This window comes from Choloepus didactylus, chromosome 16, assembly GCF_015220235.1.
Source record: "Choloepus didactylus isolate mChoDid1 chromosome 16, mChoDid1.pri, whole genome shotgun sequence".
NCBI classification, from domain to species: domain Eukaryota; kingdom Metazoa; phylum Chordata; class Mammalia; order Pilosa; family Megalonychidae; genus Choloepus; species Choloepus didactylus.
This window is the reverse complement of record NC_051322.1, coordinates 26,228,502-26,245,354: the sequence shown is the minus strand read 5'-3', so window position 1 is coordinate 26,245,354 and position 16,853 is coordinate 26,228,502. Positions and strand designations below refer to the sequence as shown.

At 36.3% G+C, this 16,853-nt stretch overlaps 1 protein-coding gene across 2 annotated transcripts in view; it reads right to left on the bottom strand.

Annotated features, from left to right (window-relative positions):
• The window catches only part of MBD2 (methyl-CpG binding domain protein 2), a 91,168-nt gene that overhangs the window by 52,517 nt on the left and 21,798 nt on the right, over nucleotides 1-16,853 (bottom strand). The window lies entirely within an intron of this gene.

Genomic DNA, 16,853 nt, shown 5'->3' with positions numbered 1-16,853 from the left:
TTTGTTTGTGTTTTTGTTTTTTTTAGTGTTTTGTTGTTTTTTTTTTCCCCTCCCCCATTTTTCTACTCATCCATCCATAAACTAGACAAAGGGGAGTGTGGTCCATTTGGCTTTCCCAATCACACTGTCACCCCTCATAAGCTACATTTTTATACAATCGTCTTCAAGATTCATAGGTTCTGGGTTGTAGTTTGAGAGTTTCAGGTATTTAGTGCTAGCTATTCCAATTCTTTAGAACCTAAAAAGGACATACCTATTTTTAATCAATCAGTAAGTGAAATGTAACATGTTCTACTGATATTTTCAAAAAGTGTTATTACATTTATTTGCAATGTTTAAACAACAAAAGCGAAAGGAGAGGAACAAAACCCACAGTAATTGTATGTTCTGATTTGACAAATGAAAAAAAAGGTCATATATATCTGGACACAATAGACAACGATACATATTTGATATAGAAATACACTTGATAAGTTTACAGGAAATTCTATGGACTTTTATCTTTACAGCTATCTCAGGTAGAAATTGTAATAACTTTCATACTCAACAGTGGTTCTCAAACCTGTGTGTGTGTCCAAATTACCTAGAAGGCTTGTGAAAACTGACTGCTGGGCCTGTTGCTTGATTATTCAGGTCTGAGGTGGGGTCTGGGAATTTGCATATCTACTAAGGTCTCAGGTTATGATGCTGCTGGGCCTGATACCACCGCTGGAGAACCACTGTTCTTTGATTGCAAATTGGGGGCAGGTGGACCAAGTCTAACCCACAGATATGTTTTGTTTAGTTTTCGGTGTCTTTAAAAAACCAAGCCAACATTAAAAAAATCTGAAGACTTCACAAAAATCCAGTACATCAGCCTCTCTTAAAAGTGAAAGACTGGTTTGACAACCACAGCCTCCAAGAGATGAGCAGAGGCTGTCCATCAGAGGGATCCAGGCTTCAATTTGCAACATTCCTCAACACTCACATTGGTATTACCTGTCTGGGCCCTGAAGGCACTGAGTTTGTGAGCTCTGCTTAAACAATATTATCATGCCTAGAAAGGTAAACATCACAATAAATTAATCTGGCAATTATTACAATTACTGTATTATTTGGACCCACAATTAATCCCTCCTCCCCCACCTCTTCTCTGTATGTCTTGGGCATGCTTTTAATACCTTTATTTCACTCAATATTCTCCCATTGTATGTGTTTACCTTTAAAAGACAAATTAATCTCAGATGACTCTAATATTTTCCAGGTATTTAGCTTTCTTGTTTTTACATATTTTTAAATAAATAATTTAATTCAAAAGTGCTCAAACATAGCCATCAAAAAGACTGCAAAACAGCCACCCAGTGAAGCCTAGGAACATGTATCTTTAAAAGCTCTCATAGAAATTCTGTGGCACGTAGCAGGTTTGGATGTCTGATTTATGCCATGTAGAGCATTATCTGAAGCCACCCAACCTACACAAAATCAATATTCGATCCAACAGAATCTTAGAATAGGAATGCTTATGGGGAATTAATTAACCTTTCCTGGCACTAATTAGGTATAATTAGCATGTATCTCTCTGTATCACTAAACAATACCTTGTTTGGCTTTTAATGTTTTGTTCTTTATTAAGAGTAATATTTTCTCTAGTATTAGAAACAAAGATGGCATCAGTAGACATAGAAGCATACTGCAATTGTTTATATATGGAAACATATTAGAGCCTACAAAATTCTCATTATTACAAAGGATGAACTGGCGGCAGAAGGGACTATTGTAAACCATGTATCCTAAATCCATAAAGACTGAAAAGAAGCACAGAACATGTAAACTATTGATACTGCAATGGTAAGGCTTATTTTTTTTTCATTAATTCATTTTTTGGGGGGTGTAATAAATAAAAATTAAGAGAAAAACTGGTTATTCAATATACATAATTAACTTCCACAGTCTGTCAATAAGACGGTTCACTCCCTGATGGCATGCGATAGGCGAGATACCACTGCAGTGTGCTGCATTACAATCTTATCTCATTCTTATTTTGGTTTTTATTATTTTTATTCCTTTTAAATGGCTTGAAAGCTCAGAAGGCAAAAAGAATTTGAAGGCAAAAATAATTTTTTACTCCAAAATAGTATCACGCAAAGAGAGTAATCTACAAAGCTGGACGAACCAGTTTTCCCAGAAACTGTCACAAAAACAGTAAATTTTACTGCCACTCTCCCCTGAGGACTACCAAATAGTCACTATTAATACTTACCCAGTTGTGTATCTGAGTTTTTCTAAACAATCAATCTGCCATAAATTTAGGGGTTAAAAAGAAACACTTTTGTACAGAACAAAGATTAAAACTATTCATATATTTGAAATATTCCCTTTCAATATAAGAAAACGTGAAGCATTTCTTTATATTACCAAATTAAATTGACAAACAGATTCTAAAGTTAGAACTAAGTTTCCAATCTTTGATAAATCTCCGCTTCAGGCTAGCTTTCAAATAAAAATTTAATTAATTTATTATCAACTTTGAAGGGTTTACTCTATCCTTGTAGGTGCTGGAAAGAATACAAACATTCTTAATTTTTAAAAAATTGTACTTCATGTCTTTCCGTCAAGTATCTGAAGGAGCTCTCTGTATACTCACAAAGGACAAATATGCAATTGAAATTTTTAAAAATAGAAAATAAAAAAAATAGCAAATCAAGGAAGGACAAAACAAATTTCCTCTTGAAAAGGTTAGCAGTTATTAAACTAGAGCTGACAATCAAACTGGATCTGAACTTTCTGGAAGTTGGGGCAAAAAGAGAAACATGAAATTATATAGATGTGATAAGACATGATCCGAAAAGAGGAAGCATACCAATTAATGAGAAAAATTAAAACTCTCCCAATATTAAACCTAGAAGAAAATGTACAGGCATTCAACATTATAATAAGCAGATTACAAATGTTTTTTTTTTTTTTTCAATGACCTAGAAAAGCCAAGAAAATAACATTCAAAGGACAATTCAGTGAAGGTGATTCTGGAGGAGACTAGACTACTGTGGTCTAATTTTTGTGCAGCCTTTCTGGGGTCTAACTTGATTAAGGGGAAGAAAGAGTATAACTGAAGTGGTGGGTGAAGAGCATATATCAAAACCAGCGATTTTCAAACATCTGTGCATTCCTACCCCCCAAAACAATTTTGAAAATGTATGTACCCTACCTACATTTTAAAGTTGACTTCAAGAGTATTTTATATTTTATTTAATGTAAATAGTTGCAAAGGGTGCACTTACCAAGGTGTTTTAAATACTGACACTTTTAAATAAAATTGTTATACCACTTTAAAATACATCTACCAGAATCTAAATATACCCACCATCTACCATTTACATATGAATAAACTCATAAATGGTTGTAATTTTTTCACTCCCTCTCTTCTTTGAACTAATAATTTTAGTCCCATGGTTATTTCCTATTTTAAACATGAAAATCTTTTAATTAATCATGTATATGACATGAGACTATTTTTAAAAATTTTCTGTGACCATAAAACTGTTAGTGATAAAAAAAAATCTTCTTCTGGTCTATTGAAAATATTAGGCTATAACTAATATATAATATTAAATAACTAATATAGTACTAATAATTATAACTTAATAATTATTGAAAGATAAAATTCATTATATATATATATATCTTACTGAGATGAATTTTTACATTAAACTAAAAATAATTTCATGACCTTGGATGAATATTACTAGTTGCTAGAATGGTCAAGGTTTAGCATCACTTCTATTTCTATTCATTTTAGAGAGGTCGTACTGAGAAACCTTGTTCACATAAACCAGTAGATAGAATGAGTTTTATTCTATGCTTCTCAATTCTTCAAACTGCTTTTGAGTTATATGTCAAAATATCACACAGCAAATCATCAAAAATTTTTAAAAATCAGCTGATATCTGCATTAAGTCCTGTATAAACTTTGCTGAAAGAATTGTACTTGCATTAAGATTTGACAGTTGCCAAGTCATTTGTTTTCTCAACATCAATATTTAGAATTGTCCACTTATAGGGATAAAACATTTTACACCATGGAAATATTGTGGATGAGTGAGAAATGTGCTTTTCTTTTATAAAATGGGAGAAGGATGACTATGAAAAGGGATTGGCAAAAATGAGTGTACTTCCCTTACAGGTACAATCTGAGATCAATTGAAGGACAGGGTATAAATGGCATTAAGAATATCAAAAAAAGATTCCTTTAAAACCATCCATGTGTGCATACACTCTTCACACAGCATAGTTTGAGCACCGGTGACTTAGACTATATATTCCAAATACCATTTTCTCAGCCTGGCTTTGGAATGAAGTTGTATGAGGAAGGGTTCAAAATTGTACATGTTCCATGACAAGAGTCTAGAAGACTTATTTTACCTTAAATTTTATGCAGTTTATACTTTATTTTAAAAATCAGTTATGTTTGTTTTAATTTAAAAATGTTTTTCTACTCACCCAAAATGTTTAAATAAAATTGATATTTTGAAGTACATACAAGTATCATTTTTTATTCTGTGCTTTTGCAAATACCACATACCCTTAAGAGATTTTAGACCCCAATTTAAAAAGCAAAGACTTTACTGCTTAAGGTCAGTTTCCTCATCCGTAAAAAAGGATAAGAATTATTCCATGAGATTCTTACAAAAATCAAATGAGATGATGTATGTATGATGCTGCTGTTGCTGCTGCTGCTGTACTTTCATCTAGTCAGTTACTGAACAAACACCAAGTGCCTACGAGTTGCCTGGCACCGACTAGATGCTGGGTAAAACTATGAACAAAACACCAAAATTCCCGCCTTCAGAGCATACATTTTGGGGTTAGGTGGGAGGCAATAATTAACAAAGTAGGTTTATAATATAGTCATGATGGCACATAAACTCTGAATAAACAGTAGCTATTTCTATTAACATTAACATGTTATTGAACATGCTGTTGAAATTTAGAAAACTACCCTATTAAGCATACTCCAAAGGAAATCCATCCCATTTCACCAGAAGGTGAGCCTGAGTTGTACCTTTAGGTCAAACCCAAATTACATTCAAAAAGTAATTTCAGACTTGATACAGAAAATGAACAGAAGCTTCCACAAAAAGCTAAGTCTCTTGCTAAGTTTCAGTGTTTTTTTTTTTTTGAGGTGTAATTCATGCACCATAAAATTCACTGTTTTAAAGTATATAATTCAGTGATTTTTTAGTATATTCACAAGGTTGTACAACCTCCATAGGATTTTGCAAAAAGAATATAACTGGGATCTACGATTTTGTACCGAAAATCCACTTAGTCTAATGTAAGGAACAAGATAATTCCTTTTTCTTTTAAAGCTCATGGAATCATATTATAAAATCAATAGAATGAGTGGACAAAAACTTGAAATTTATTTAAAAACGACTATACACTTGTAGTTAATTGAAGAGGGGGAAAAGGATTGAAATTCATCATTGAAAACAAGCTTTGAAAAGTTCTGCTTGAAAAATATTTACCTCTTGGAACTTTAATTATCAACGGATATAAGACAAAAGATGTTAAAGAATTTCAACCAGATACCTAGAGCACCCCTTCTCAAAATAAGGCATCCATTGTATGTAATCAATTATTGCCTTTACATCTAGGTTGGCACTAATTATGTACACATGCTCAGGAAAATGGTGGAAATAGTCACACAAATCATTTTCAATAGAGCTTAATTTTCCCACTGAACTAGGGTCTACAAAGTTAGTCAACTCTTCTGGGCCTATGAAACTTAACTGAAATAGCCCTCAATCATCAACAGAAGACTGGGTATCCATAATAAATCTTGCTAAAGCCATATTAAACGCAATTATGTCCCCAAATCTATCTTCATTATTAGCACTACAGTCAAGCTCAGGCCCTGTCAACAGGTTCTATAAACTTGGATACATTTGAAACACTAACATATATGATTTAAACCTAGTATCATACAGAACAGATTATTCTCAAAAGCAAGCCTTTTGAAGATGGCAGCATAGAGAGGAGTGGAAGCTAAGTAGTCCCCCTGGAACAACTACAAAAAAAACAGAAACAACTAGTAAATAATCCAGAATAACTGCGGGGGGACAAACGAGACCATCCACTCATCACACACCAACCTGAATTGGGAGGAATGCCCGAGAACACAGCATAAAATCTGTAAGTAAAACCTGCGGATCCAAGTCGTGAGACCCCTTCCCCCATAGCCCGAGCTGCAAAGCCTCGTGGTGCCAGAGAGAAGCTCTCTCCTAGAAAGCGAATATAGCTCAGCTGAGCTCCAACTGGGGTTTTAAGTAGCTAGTGTGAACTGCTCACTACAGGTACGCATCCCCAAAAAACAGACAGAGGCTTTGGGTGATGACTGACCTTGGAGAGCCAGAGGGTCGCCTTGGACTGGGTCTGAAGGGACTATCTGTTTCTTTTTCAGCTCAGTGGAGAAAGCCCCAGTGATATTCAGTTTCCAGGGCTGTGACTTGGGGAAGGGTGGAGACAGCACAAGGAGCGAGCGAGACCACTGAAATGCTAATGACCTCCACTTGGGGGCTCTGTCTTCTCTAGGAGGAAAGGGGTGGGGCCCTTTCCATTCAGAACCAGACCCCAGAGCCTGGGGGAACATGGCCATACCTCCTCACACCAGTCAAGAATTATAGGTTAACAGGCATCACCTGCTGGGCAGAAAAGCACAGTGACCTGAGGTATCAAAGGGTGGAGCAATTTTCTAAGACACACCCACAGGGAAACCAGGTACTGCATATTTCTTCCCTCTGGGACCTCAGCCTGTTCTGGTCTGGGAAAACCTGATTTGGATAATCAAGGAAACCATGCCTAGACAACAGAAAATTACAACCTACACTAAGAAAAACAAAGTTATGGCCCAGTCAAAGGAACAAACGTACACTTCAACTGAGATACAGGAATTTAAACTAATGCTAAATCAAATCAAAAAGTTTAGAGGAGATATTGCAAAAGAGACAGTCTGTAAAGGAAACACTGGGCATATATATGGCAGAAATCAAAAGTTCAAAAAAACAACTAGCAGAATCTACAGAAATGAAAGGCACAACACAAGAGATGAAAGACACAATGGAAACATACAACAGCAGATCTCAAGAGGCAGAAGAAAACACTCAGGAACTGGAGAACAAAACACCTGAAAGCCTACACGCAAAGGAGCAGATGGAGAAAAGAATGAAAAAATATGAGCAACGTCTCCGGGAACTCAAGGATGAAACAAAGTACAATAATGTACGTATCATTGGTGTCCCAGAAGGAGAAGAGAAGGGACAGGGGGCAGAAGCAATAATAGAGGAAATAATTAATGAAAATTTCCCATCTCTAATGAAAGACATAAAATTACAGATCCAAGAAGCGCAGCATACTCCAAGCAGAAGAGGTATGAATAGGCCTACGCCAAGACACTTAATAATCAGATTATCAAATGTCAAAGACAAAGAGAATCCTGAAAGCAGCAAGAGAAAAGTGATCCGTTACATACAAAGGAAGCTTAATAAGACTATGTGCGGATCTCTCAGCAGAAACCATGGAGGCAAGAAGGAAGTGGTGTGATATATTTAAGATACCGAAAGAGAAAAACCGCCAACCAAGAATCCTATATCCAGCAAAGCTGTCCTTCAAATATGAGGGAGAGCTCAAAATATTTTCTGACAAACAGACAATGAGAGACTTTGTAAACAAGACACCTGTTCTACAGGAAATACTAAAGGGAGCACTACAGGGTGATAGAAGACAGGAGTGCGTGGCTTGGAACACAATTTTGGGAGATGATAGCACAACAATGTAAGTACACTGAAAAAAGATAACTATGAATATGGATGAGACAGAAAGGTGGGGAGCATGTGAGACACCACAAGAAAGGAGGAAAGATAAAGACTGGGACTGTGTAACTTGGTGAAATCTAGAGTATTCAACAATTGTGATAAAATGTACAAATATGTTCTTTTACGAGGGAGAACAAGCAAATGTCAGCCTTGCAAGGTGTTAAAAATGGGGAGGCATTGGGGGAGGGATGCAATCAGCATAAACTAGAGACTGTAACTAATAGAATCATTGTATCATGCTTCCTTTAATGTAACAAAGGTGATATACCAAGGTAAATGCAGATAAGAGGGGGGGATAGGGGAGGCATGTTAGACGCTTGACATTGGTGGTATTGTCTGATTCTTTATTCTACTTTGATTTAAGGTTATTTTTCCTTTTGCTGCTTCCTAGCTGTCATTTTTTTTTCCTCCTTCTTTTGCCTCTCTACCTTCTTTGACTCTCCCTCCTGCCTTGTGGAAGAAATGTAGATGCCCTTATATAGATAGTGGTGAAGGTGGTGAACACATAAATGTATGATCATGCAGAGAACCATCAATTATTTACTTGAGATGGAATGTATGGTGAGTGAACAAAACCATATTAAAAAAAAAAAATGGGTTGATGACAAAACCTCGAGGGCAATATACTGAGTGAAATAAGCCAGACACATAAGGACAATTATGGCAGGGTCTCACTGATAGGAATTAATTATAATATGTAAACTCATAGACATGAAATATAAGGTACCAAGATATAGGACAAGATATAGGTTTAAGAATGGGGAGTGGTTGCTTAGTATGAGCAGAATGTTCAACTAGGATGAACTTAAATGTTTGGAAATCAACAGGGGTGTTGGTAGCAAGATGTGAGAATAACTAACAGCACCGAATGGTGTGTGAATGAGGTGGAAAGGGGAAGCTCAGAGTCATATATGTCACCAGAAGGAAAGTTGGAGGTCAAAAGATGGGAATGTAGAAAACTGAATCCTATGGTGGGCAATGTCCATGATCAACTATACAAATACTAGAAATCGCTTCCATGAACCAGAACAAATGGATAACAATACAATTAGAAGTTAATAATAGAGGGGCATATAGGGAAGAACTATATACCTATTATAAACTATATACTACAGTTAGTAGTATTTCAACATTTTTTCATAAACAGTAACAAATGTACTATAGCAATACTAGGAGTCAACAATTGAGGGGGGTTGGTTAGGGATGGGGAGGATTAGAGTTTCCTTTTCTTTTTTTCTTTTTTCATCTTTCACTTTATTTCTTGTCTGGAGTAATGAAAAGTTTCTAAAAATTGAACAAAAATTAAGTGTGATGGATGCACAGCTGTATGAGGGTACCCAGGGGCAAGTGATTGTACACTTTGGATCTTTGGATAATTGTATGGTATCTGAACAATCTCAATAAAAATGAAAAAAAAAAACAAAAGGCAAGCCTTTTGCTAACACAAAGTTCTTCTATTCACTCTTTGCTTCCCAGTTATCTTTATCCAATCAATATCTAAAAACATGGCTCAAATATGCTAACAAAATGGAAAAGTACCGTAAGATAACTTGTTAGTTATCTCCATTTATTAGCTAAAGATATCTTTAATAGCTATACATACATAAAGATAAATAACCTTTATTTATTTAAGGATATTTCTGTTTATAACACAAAATTAGAAGTTCTTTGGACAAGAGACTAACAAGTAGTTCTAGTGTCCTTTGCTACATCTTACCTTTCTTCTTTTATTCATTCATTAAACAAGAACTGTCCAAGCCATCATCTCTGCCTGGCAAGTACAATGGCCTAACTGACCCGGACTTCTACTTCTTCACTTCTACAAATACATTCTCCATATAGCCATGAAAGTAATCATATTAGCCACACATAAAGCCCTCAAATGGCATTCTATGCCACTCCTTATGGGTCTTGCAAAGCCCTATGATCAGGCTTATCTCCTTCTTTGACCTCACCTGGTATTATTCTCCCACTCACTAAACTCCGGCCACCATGACCTGCTCTGTGCAGTTGATATGCTAAGTGTTTTCCTGCCTTAGGGGTTGTGCACTGTCTATTCCCTCTGCATGACTGCTCTTTCCTCTGGTCTTTCTACAGTGGCTCCTTCTTGTCAGTCAGATCTCAGCCTAACCTCTGCTGGTCACACAACCTAAACAGCCACTCAGTCACTCTTACTTCACTCTAATTTACTGCATAGCATTTCATATTTTAAATTGAGTATTAGTCTGTCTCCCCACTAGATTATGTAGCTCCATGAACACAGAAACTTCCTCTAACATATTCTCAGAATCTAGAATAATGCCTGTGCATATAGAACATGCTCAAAAATTCTATGGGGACCAGACCTTGATCAAGATGGCAGAGACAGACACTTCAGGGCTCCATACACCCACAAAAGCTTTGAAAACCAGCAAGAAATGGCAGAAACACCTTTCTCAAGGTTCCAGAAAACAGGTAAAGGACTGCATTAATAAGGTGAGCTCCAAGTAAAGAAAAAGTCTACCTAAAAGCAATCAGATTCCTTGGCACCTTGGCTGACCCGTCCCCTATTCCTCACCAGATCAGCACAGAGCCAGCCTGTGCAACCAGTCTGGATCCCTGGTCTGGGTTCCAGAAGGGCCAGAGTAATCCTCATGCGCAAACTGGGAGCTTGTATGTTTGCCTCTAATTTTTGGTGGTAGCCTGAGAGAACATCCCAGAACATGCCCTGCATGTAGAAGGTGGCTTGCAGAGCTCTCCTATAGAAGGCTGTGGGACAGCAGTCAAGTAGATGCCTGAGGCAAGGGAATGCTGGCTCTAGAACTTACAGTGCAGTGCCTGACACCAGGAAGAAACTGTTTCCTAAGGAACAGGGACATTCAGGAACTATGCAAACAGGGGCCATAGGTGCGTGCCCAAGACAGGACCCATGTGCAGAGTCTGAATCCCAACAATAACACATTAAAATACCAAAAATATCCAGGATTCAATGAAAGATTATAAAACATAAAAAGAAACAGGAAACCACGGTCCAGACAAAAAAGATTAAGCATTAGAAAGCATCAATCAGGAGAATCAGACATGAGACATACTATACAAACACTTTTTAAAAATGGTCTAAATGTACTAAAAAAAGCTAAAGGAAAATATGGTCAAAGAACTAAAGGAAATGGGGAAAACAACAGAAGAACACACAGAGAATATCAATAGAAGGATGTAAATTATGAAAAGGAGACAAATGGAGCTGAAGGCCACAGCTAACAGAAGTTAAAAATTCCCTAGAGGGGTTCAACAGCAGACTGATGCTGACAGAAGACTCAGAGAACTTGAAGAAAACTGAAATTATCCAGACTGAGGAGAAAGAAGAATGAAGAAAAGTGAACAGAGCTTGAGGAACCTGTGGGACACCATCAAGTACACCAACATATGCACTATGGGAATCCCAGGAGAATTAACAAAAATGGACAGAGAGAATATTCAAAGAAGCAATGGCTGGAAAATTTAACAAAAGACATAAATACAGACATCTAAGATGCTCAATGAACTCCAAATAGACCCACACTACAGCATAATTATAATCAAACTGTCAAATACCAAAGATAAAGACAGAGTTCTGAAAGCTGCAAGCAAGAAGCAACATGTTACATACAAGGGAGCCTCAATAAGATCAAGCACCAATTTCTCATTGGAAGCCACAAAAGCAAGAAAGCAGGAGGAGGATGTGTTTAAAGTGCTGACAGCAAAAACTTGCCAACCAAGCATTCTATATCCAGCAAAAGTGTCTGTCAAAAATGAGGGAGGGGTTAAGACATTCCCAGAAAAACAAAAGTTGAGACAATTCATCATTAGACTGGCCCTACAAGAGATACTAAAGAGAGTTCTGTAGGTTTAAAGGAAAGGACAATAGACAATTGATTGAAGCTATATGAAGAAATAAAAGTCTCTGGCAAGGGTAACAACATGGGCAAATATAAATGTCAGTCCTACTGTATTTTTGGTTTGTAACTCCACTTTTTATTTCCTACAGGATCTAAAAGGCAAATGTATAAAATGTAATGACAAATCAGTGGCTTTGTAGTCATAATATGTAAACATGTAATTTGTGACAACCACATAAAGGTGGGGGGACACAGGGGTATAGGACCATGGTTTGTATATACTATTGAAGTTAATTTGGTAGCAAAGCAAATGAGATTGCTATAGATTTAGGACATTAAATTTAAGCTCCGCAGTAACTGCAAAGAAAATATCAGAATATATGCAAGTTTACAGTGACAGAAATTAGAATACAGGTTTCTAGGAGCAGGTGAATAGGCTGTTGATGCATAATTGGTATAGAGTTTCTTTTTGGAGAAATAGATAGGTTTAGTAATGGAAGGTGGTGAGGGTACTGTGATATTGTGAATGTGATTAATCCCACTGAATTGCATGCTTGGGAGTGGCTGAGATGGAAAAGTTTATGTTGTATATTATGTTCCAACAATTAAAAAAGAACTAAAGAGACAATGACAGTTAAATGCAATACATGACCCTGAATGGGATCTAACAAGGAAGGAGAAAAAGATCAAAAGGACATTATTGGAGCACATAAAAAAACTGGAATGTAGAATGTAAGCTGTATATCAATGCCAAATTTCTTAAACTTGATAACTGTTCTTAAGGTGGTTACATAGTGAATGTCTTTGTTTTTAGGAATATACATGGCAGTAATAAGTGTTCAAAGAACATGTTGTAGACAACCTATACTCAAGTGTTTAGAAAATGGATTGATACGATTGTTGGATGGACAGATGGATACACAGGATGATACAGGAAATTTGGGAAAATGTTAAAATTGATGGATCTGGGTATCTGGGGAGGAGGTGATATGTTGGAGTTCTCTGTGTAGGGTTTGTATTATCTTTGTAGTGTCCTGTAAGTTTCAAAGTATTTCAAATTAAAAAGTTAAAAATTCTATGGAATAAATGGATGGATAAATGTCTGTAATGTCTAAGGTGTTGTGCTCTGCAGTCCCTACTCAAGAATAGTTACATTTTCTGTGTTAAACCAGTTACAAGTGCAAAATAGGTGGAAAAATATTTCAACATAATCTACAACATTCACCTCAAAATTATTAAGAACGGAGTCATTTGAATTATCTGCCTCAAGATTATCAATGAAAGAGAAACAGTCCCTAGACTTGTCCCATCCATTATATTTAACAACATTCAGCTATGCTTATACATAAATGTGGTCAGACTCTTCCTATGAATTGCACAACCAACCCTACGAAAGTCTACAAACGGTATTTTTTGCAAAATTTGTGTCAAATCATAGTGGTATTATCTCATGAAATGATGGTTGCAAAGAATCTATAACTCAGCAGACTGCTGAAATGAGATGAACATATAAAAACATGGCAGGAAGCATGCCAGGTTGCTCTTGGAGAAATGAGGTTCACAGAAAACATGTTCTTTAATTATGAGTCTAAAATGCAGATCAACTAACTCTCTGAAACTTACCTGTAACTTTTCATCTGTATAGTTAAAAAAGAAAACCATCTAAAATTTAGCATAGTGATTCTAAACCATAGGACTGCAGACCTCTTTTGAGAAATCTCTGAACATACAAGACAGTAAAATGTTGTATATAATTTCAAAGGTCCATAGACCCCTGACAGCACAATGACCTCTGGTGGGGGGTGGGGGAGACCTGGATCTTATACACTCTCCTTGGAAAAATGGAACTGAAGAGAGGAGACTGGTATGAAGATTAACCACGAACTTGGGGCAAAGTGGAAAGTAATGTCAATTAACAGGGTTGTTAATGTGCAAGTTACAGAAATGGGACAAGGTTATCCTTTGGATGGGTTGCACAGAAAACTTAATTAGTAATAATAGTAACTTGGTGATAAACAGAGCTAATCAACTTTGGATACTAACAACCCCTTTCACATTCTTTCCTATCAAGTGCAGTTTCCATGGTACATCATTGTTATTACCCTGCAAATGTGCCTAACTTTCTCTCTCTTCAAAATCCCAACCCTGCAGTTTTTCCACTTGTGCTTTAGACACCATTCTCTTTAATCTTTTTAAACTCTTTAAAATGGTAGAATAGGTAACCAAATCAATATCCCTTTCATCTACCATCTCTCTCCTACCCAAAAAAATTTATTTGAAAGAGTGGTCCACACTGTCTGATTTTATCTTTCATTTATTTTTCAACCCAATCCAATCTGGCTTCTGTTTCCACTGAAATTGTTATGAAAATTATTAATAACCTCCATGTTACCAAACTCAGTGGAAATTTCCCTGTGTTCCCCCATTCAAGCCTTCAGCAGCAATCAATAAACCTTACCACTCTCCTTTTTTAAAGATTCTTCTCTCCCAAGTCTATCCTACTTTACTAACCATTCCTCAAGTCCACTTTGCTGATTCCTTCACTGTGAACTGCTTGAAAAAATTCCATAAATATTTAGAATATATCAAGCCTAGAATCACTACTGTGAACAGACTGCCTTTTTAGCTTTTGAAGCAAAGGCTTTTAGCTTTTGAGGTATAGCCCTAGAATTGTGCTATCCAATATGGTAGCCACCAGGCATATGCAGCCATTTAAAATTAATTAAAGAAAAATAATAAATTCCATTTATTCAGTCACACTAGTCACATTTCAATTACTCAACAGTCACACATGATTAGTAGCTAAGACATTTCCATCATTGCAAAAATTCTATTGGATAGTGTTGGGCTATAACTTCTCCCTTTAAGTAAGCTCAGAAAAATTGCAACTTCAAATATCAAGTCTATGCTGACACTTTCAAATCTTTCTGATGGAATCTCTTCAGTAACCTATTTGCTATCTCCACTTTACTTTGTCAAGCTGAAGAGACGGGGTGGTGGCTGGAAATGATTATGGCAATGGCAAGAAAAATCAACCAGGCACAATGTAATTAAGGATGGAAGGGATTTTCAGGAACATGCTTCGAGTCTGAGATCAGCAAGAACAGATATTGCAAAAACAATAGATGTTAATCAAAAGACAATGCCCATTCCATTCCACCCATCAAGTTCCAAAAACTAAAAAAAAAAAACTTTGCAAAGATCTTCAAAGGTATCTTTTCAACCACACCTGAAGATATTAATCACCAGTAAACTCACCTTGGATATGGAAAAAATACTAAATTAAGATCACAGCTTATAATCAATCAATATAAACTACTATTTAGCCTGTGTCAAAGTATATTTTGTTAACTACATCTCTAATTCTTTTAAGATAGAATTTTAAAAAGAAAAAAACACGTAATAAGGCACTTCACTCAGTGCACTTTATAGTATATTGGTCAGTAAAATTTTCTTCATACTGTACTGTTACAAAAAACAGTAAATAGCATATATACTGCACTGTAAAAAAGACATAATAACAGTCATTACTTAGCCACAAATAAGTTTTCTGCTTTATAGAGATATTTAATGTTGGTGTCACTCCAAAAGAGAGCTTATTTTAAAAAACGCAAAACTCCATTTTATGGCTGCTTAACTAAAATAAGATTAGATGCAAAAATAAAAAGCACACCCCAAAAAGTTCATAGAAAACTTCAGGAAACAAAGAAACTGAAAGCCATTTCCAAAATAATGTATGGTATATTAATTTATTCATTCAATAAACATTTAATAACACTATAAACTTCTGGTATGAGGTGGATATTAAATTAAATTAATATGAAGCAAACATTTATTAAGTACCTACCATGTGCTAAACTTTGGACTAGAGATACAAAGACAAAAAAAGACATAGTCCCTGCCCTCATGGAGCGCACAGTCTAACTGAAGCAGACAAACAATAACAAATACAATGGCAATGCACCAGCAAAGCACTGTGGAAGGAGGGACTGGTTCTGCCTGGAGAATGCAGGGCAGGCTTCACAGAGATGGAGACAATGGAGCTGAGCCTTGGATGAGTAGGAGTTCACCAGATGGAAGGGAAGGGGGGAAGCACATTCCAAGCAGAGGAAACAGCACATGAGCAAGCAGTCTTGAAAGTACATGCCAGGGTGCCAGATGATGAGTGGTCCAGCGCAGCTAGAGCATAAAGGTGCACACAAACTAAAGAGATGAATTAGATTTTTGTTTTTGTTTTTTAATTAATCATAACTGTCAGGAAGTAAATCTTCATATTACACTAGATTTAGCTAAACTGTGATTCCAGTAACAATAGGTATATTAGAGAGTATTCCATTCATTTGATAAATATGTAATGTCCTTCTACAGCTGCCCAGCAATGTGGTTAGAGTAACTACATTTTAAAAAGACAGTTTCAGAAATACAAACTTAATTTTCCTCTATACATTTAAGAAGCAAAATAAACCTGGAGTAAAGATTTCCTTAAGCTGAAATCAGAGCTTTGCCTAAACATACACAAGATCCTAACTTTTGCTAACTTGCTTCCTCTGTTCCTACCCCTAACCCTTATCCTTCCTAACACCTTTGTAACTATCAACCCAAACAAACCCCATAGTTAAGCAATACAGAGGTGATTTCAGCTTTCCCTTCCCATTCTGCCTCTCCAGACAAGTACTTGCCAATGCCCTTGTGGAAACCAAAGCAAAGTAGTATGACATGAGGAAACAAGGCATTCTGACCTCCATACCAATTTTTGGAAATTAAACTACTGTAAAACAAACTAGTAAGCAGAATTCTCAATAAAGACAGACATGAAGCAGAGCTCCCATTCGTGCATGAGAAGCAAGAAAGCTTGGGTCAAAAAGCTTCCTAAACTGCCCACCAAGCGATACTGTTGACCATGGTGGCTTGAGATTTAGGAAGATGGGAGCTTAGGGAAGGGGCAATGAGGAAAGGAAAGGAACTAACATATCAAATGCTATGCCAGATGTTTTTAAATGACTTTCCATTTACTCCTCACAATAATGCTAAGGGAAAGAGTTTATCTTAATTTTACAAATGAGAAACCTGATGCCCCCAGAAGTGGAAACTTGCCCAAGACTCCATATGTGGAAGAACTTTTACATAAAATCAAGTCTGTCTGGGT